Genomic DNA, 6,049 nt, shown 5'->3' on the forward strand with positions numbered 1-6,049 from the left:
GGGGGGAGGCTTCCAGTAAGAAAGTAAATAATTCTGGTGTCTAGTTTGTTACATACTTGCAAATTGCTAAGAGGGTAGGTATTAAAAGTTCTCAGCACACCCATGCGGGAGTGAACTATGCGAAGTAATGGAAGTGTTAGCTGAGCTTCTTGTGTGCACCCTATGAAATGATCACACATACACAGTACACTTACACAATATTATGTTATATCAAGAAAGCAGTGGGGGAGTGGTCATTTACCCTCTCTCTCACTGATTGATTTATTCTTCTTTACAAATTGTAATTTATAATAGTGATGTGCGCAGGTCAAGTTTAGCTGTCTTCCCATAGTTAAAGAATTTGGTTTTGAAAATATTACAGAGTCCAGTCCCCTCCGACTCACCTTCCCAGGGGAATTTATCCCTGATGCTTTACAACTTACAGAAAGAGAAATTCTGACCTCCTTGGACCTAGCAGATGTACTTGAGAATTCCCCCACTAGGTAACCAAAAATGGAACTAGAAAGCAATTGTCTTATGATTGAATTCTTCATTGTTTTAAAATACAGGTATCTGAATGCTTTAAAAGGCTGACACATAAGTGTGAGAAGCGATGTGAAAAACTAATGTACGGGTAGATATTATCATTTGATAAAGTAGATCGTTGTGGTTTTCTGGTTTCAATTCCCCGCACAGCTGATACACCTGCCTGTGCTCGTTTTTTTTCCCCTGTGGAGCAGTGAGTGGAACATACAGCCTTCTGGCACTAGGGGGCAGCAAAAGATTAAATTAGAAAGACCGAGGCTGATTTTTTTTTTTCCTCCATTTTTTACAATATGAATAAGATTTATTTCTTGGATTTTTGAAAAAGCAAACACTGCCTTGTTGCTGTGACAACATCAGTGTAAGAGAGGCTGGGTTGCTGCCGTTGGCAGCGGGCACTTTCGGGTTTGTTAGACTTCCTTGGAACTTCAGCTTTGAAACATCTGACCTTCCCTTTTGTGTTACTTGGAAGCCAAGGGACTTAAAGTTTGGAGAGGGTGGAAGAGTGAGTTTACACCTATGGACCACTTCCTAAAAGATTAAATAACAACATGTTTTACACAGAGCAAGATCATTTTCAAGTCGACCACAGCACTTGTGCAAATAGGCTCCGTGAGTGCTTTACTTACTCAGGCAAGATGAACAAAATCAGCTTAGATGTCACGGTGAGTATCAAGGCAGTCGGTGGATTCTAAGGGCATCTCAAACTTACTATGTTCGGTATTTTAGAAGTTATTTTGCTTTTACTCTCCAAAGTTCCCCGCCCATCCTGCCCTCCCCCTTCCCCCGCCCCACACACAAACAGAGGTTCTTGTGTTTTCCTGTTACAGTAAGTTGTGCCACCATCCACTAGTCATTGAAAATAGAACTTTGGGCACCATGTTCAACTCTTCCATCATCTTCACTTCCTGTCCGCAAGCAACTGCCAAGTTCGGCCAATCCCCCCTCCTTGGTGGTTCCACCCTTTATCTGCTCTAATGTGTAGAGTGATTGAAAACCATTTGTGTGACATCTTTCCTAAACTTTGTAATGGTTTCCTAAGTGATTTCAAGATCACTGATCCTTCCTTTACACTTCCATGAGTTCCATGAGTGAAGTCTGTTGGAAGCAAGTCAGAGTATACGACTGATTTCAGTGACACCCTACTGAGATAAGGTGCAAGCTCATGCAAAGACTGGAAGATCTGTCTCCTCTCAAGTACATCTCACACCTTCGTATGCTTATGTTCCACTATAACTACACTCATCATAGTTTAGACAAATTGCACAGTTTCATGGCTTTAGATACTGTGTTACACATGGCATACTCCCAAATGTACATGTCCAGGGAAGACTACACCCCTCAGCTCTAAGTCACACTTACTCCATAATTCTACTTTTTCGTGTTCAGACACCCCATACTTACTATATCTGACAGTGAACCATATAACCACCTCTCCTCAAAAAACAGAACTCCCTTTCCACAGCCTTAGAAATCTCAGAAAATGGCAAGTCCGTCTTCCAGTTGTCAGAGGAGCTCAGGCCACCTTATACTGCTTGTCTGTACACGCCCATAAACTTCATAATATGTCCATATTTCACCACTTTGATGAAAGTGACCCAAGTTACATTTTCAATAACTGCTCTTGTGGCTGTGTGTAACCTGCTCCCTCTCCCTCCGCATTTCATTTCAGTATCTTTTCACTACAGAAACCTGTTACAGCCACGCAACCTCCCGGTGGCTTCCATTTCACTCAAAGTAAAGTCAAAGTCCTTACAATTGTCGAGAAGGCCCTATATGATCTGGCCCCTCCCAGGTGGCCAGGAAACTTGGCGTCTGTCTTTGCAATTGCTCTGCCATCTGTTCCGGAAGTTCCTTCCCCAGATGGACACAGCTCCCGTGCTTTCTTCAGGTCTTTGACTCAAAAGTTGTTTTCCACAGTGAAACCTCACTCCAACAAATTCTCTAAAGCTGCAATCTTGGAATATAGCCCCTTCAATCCCTTTTACTTGTTTCATTTTCTTGTTCTCATTAGCCTGTATCCTTTTTTGAAAGACCAGCTGCACTCTGCTTGATAGGTTTCCCTTTTATGGAGGAAACCACAAGGACAGAGATTTTTGTCACTTTGGCTGACTGCATGTCCTGGTGCCTGAAATATCATGTGAAATAGTAATAAATGGGTTAAAGCGCTTATAGTACTCTGTACATGTGCTCTTTCCTTCCTGTGTGCCCCTGTTTATGTTATTATCTCTACCCAGAAAAGTTATTTCCTCTTTTTTTCCCTATGGATTTCTTGTTATCATTCTTTAAAAGAAATAAAACCACCTCTATTAAGATATGTCACATACCATATAGTTCACCCACTTAAGTGTACAATTTTATGCTATTTACTGTTTTCACAGAGCAACCATAACCACAATCTGTTTTAGAACATTTTCCAGCACCTCAAAAAGAAACAGTCACTGGCACCCCTCTCCCTCCCCTCTACCAATCCTAAGCAACCACTAATCTAGTTTATGTCTCTGTAGATTTGCCTATTCTGAATATTTCATACAAATGGAATCCTATAATATGTGGTCTTTGTTACTGGCTTCTTTCCCTAATCAACTGAGGGAAACACAAGGCTAAAATCAAATAAAGGCATTTATTTGGAGGGGATGTTAGATTTGCAAATTGGGGAACACAAACTCAGGTGTCCTTGTGGCATCTTTATTTAAGGGAAGTTTTGAAGGAAAAAGATGGGGTTGGGAAGATAGAGCTAACCAAGAACTAGGGATGATTATAATTTACATTGCTTATAATTATTTAGCTTTTAGTCAGACTGGCTTTGGTTACTATGGATGATGAAAAACAAAAACAAAAATATTTTTGCACTGTTTTTGTAGAAGGCTATGTCCAACTAGAAACCGGTTCATACCAGTCAGTCAGTAAGTAGCTTTTTTAAAAGTTAAAAGTTCACTAAGATGGAGTCTTAGGAACAAAACAGAATCAAGTGAGTCACTTTTCACATACCTTTTCACATACTTAGCATAATGGTTTGAAGTCATAGGCACATGATAGCATATAAAATTACTTCTCCTTTTCACGGGCACATAATATTCCATTGTATGGACACACCAAACCTTTTTTTTTTTAAATCATTGTTTCATGGACATTTGGATAATTTATACTTTTTCTCTGTCATGAATAATGCTGCTATAAGTATTTGTGGGCTATATTTTTAATTATTTGTGAGTATATACATGGGAATAGAATTGCTGTAACATATGGTCGCTTTGGGTCTAACTAAGGAGCTGGTAGACTGTTTCCAATGTGACTGCAGCGTTTTACAACTTCACCATCAGTGTATGCAGATTTTAATTTCTCCTCATCCTTTCCAACATTTGTCATTGTCTGATTTTTCTACTAAGTGTGACATGGTATATTAATATTTTGATTTGCATTTCCCCACTGACTTGAGTTGTCCTTACCAGACAGATAATTTGTAAATATGATTTTTTTGTTCTCTCGGTTGTCTTTTTACTTCACAGTATCTTTTGAAACACAAACTTTTTTTTTTTTGGCTTGCATTTTTGCTTTAATGTCTTTTTTAAAAATAATATAATAGGGCCCTCCCTGGTGGCTCAGCATGTCAAAGCACAACACTGAGAAGCTAAAGCCGCTTCTGCATGAGTTTGATTCCCACCTGCCCTGGAGGTGACCACATGGTGAGGCAGACCTCTCCTGACCTGCCTGCTGCTCCTCTCAGCAGTGTACTTCATCGCTCTGCCTATTCTGCTCCCCACTCTGTCTCTGGTGAAGCCTCTCGTCGCCCCTGAGCCTCTGGCCTGTACCCCAGTTCTATATGCACAAATAAATAAAATCTTTAAAAAAAATAATATGTTTATTTTTACATCATTTTGTGCATTTTTCCATCTCAGTTGTAATTCCCATGGGTTTCCCACCACCGGATCACCTGTGGAAGCAAAAGCATTTTTAAATTTTGATTAATTTTATCTATTTTTTCTTTGATTTCTTGTGTTTTTGATGCCTTATGTAAGAGTGCTCTGCCAAATATGAAGTATGCCAAATCTGCCATGATGTTTTCTTCTAGGAATTTTATAGTTTTAACTCTTACATTTAAGTCTTTGATCCATTTTGGGTTAATTTTTATATATGTTATGAGGCAAGGGTCCAATTTTATTCTTTTGCATGTGATTAACTAGTGCCAACAATAAAAGACTATATTCCCACATTGAATTTTTTTTGGCACCCTTCTCAAAAAAATCAACTGGCCATAGGTTTATGGACTTTGAGTTATTTTTCATATTTACATGTCCATCCTTATGGTAGTATCATATATACTATCTTGATTGCTATAACCTTATAGTAAGTTTTGAAATCAGGAATTATTAATCCTTCAAGCTTGTTCTTTTCAAGACTATTTGGCTATTCTGTGTCCATTGAAATTCCAAATGAAGTTTAGAATCAGCTAATCACATTTTTAAAGGTAAATGCTTGGGATTGCACTGAACCTATAATTAATTTAAAGAGTATTATCATATTTACAATATTAAGTATTCTGATGTATGAGCACACAACATTTTTTAATTTATTTAGATCTCCTTTAATTTAACAACATTTTGTGGTATTCAGATCATAACATTTGTACTAGTTACATTAAATTTATTCCCAGGTATTTCATTTTTTTGATGCTGTTATTAATATAATAATTTAAATATCACTCTCAAATTGTCCTTTTCAAATTTTCAGAAACAAAATTAAATTTTGTACATTGATTTCTTACCCTACAACCATGTTAAACTTCTATATTAGCTCAAAAATTTACTTTATTTTCTGAGCTTATCATATACAAGAGTTTATCTCTATAAATACTACTTTTTAAGTAATAATTTTACTTTTTCTTTCTAATCTGAATGTCTTTTGATTTCATATGATTTCCTAACTGTCTATCTAAAGCTCCAAGTACAATGCTGAATAACAGTTGTGGGTGATACCCTTCTCTGGTTTCTTCCGCACCACTAAGTGTGATGTCAGCGGTAGGTTTAGGTTTAGTGTAGATGCTCATCAAGTTAATATACTCCCTTCTAGTGTTAGTCTGTTGAGTGGTGGTTGCTTGGTTACTTGATTTTTTTTTAAAGATTTATTTATTTATTCACACAGAACTGGGGTACAGGCCAGAGGTGCATGGGTGGTGAGACAGAGTGGAGAACAGAATAGGCAGATCCATGAGGTACACTGCTGAGGGGAGCAGCGGGCAAGACAGGAGAGGTCTGTGGTGCCATGTGGATCACCTCTGGGGCAGGGGTCAAACTCACAGTGTTGTGCTCTAACCTGCTGTGCCACCAGGGAGGGTCCTGCTTGTTTGATTTTAATCATGAAAGGGTATAAGACTTTGTCAAATGCTTTTAACATATTTACTTAGTCATGTACTTTTTGTCTTTCACTGTTATGATATGTATATGGATTGATTTTCAGGTGTTAAATCATGTTTACTTACATTCCTATGAATCACTTGATCACTGTGTATTCTTCTGATATTCTGCTG

Source organism: Condylura cristata, unplaced genomic scaffold (assembly GCF_000260355.1).
Source record: "Condylura cristata isolate star-nosed mole 26May11 unplaced genomic scaffold, ConCri1.0 scaffold00019, whole genome shotgun sequence".
NCBI classification, from domain to species: domain Eukaryota; kingdom Metazoa; phylum Chordata; class Mammalia; order Eulipotyphla; family Talpidae; genus Condylura; species Condylura cristata.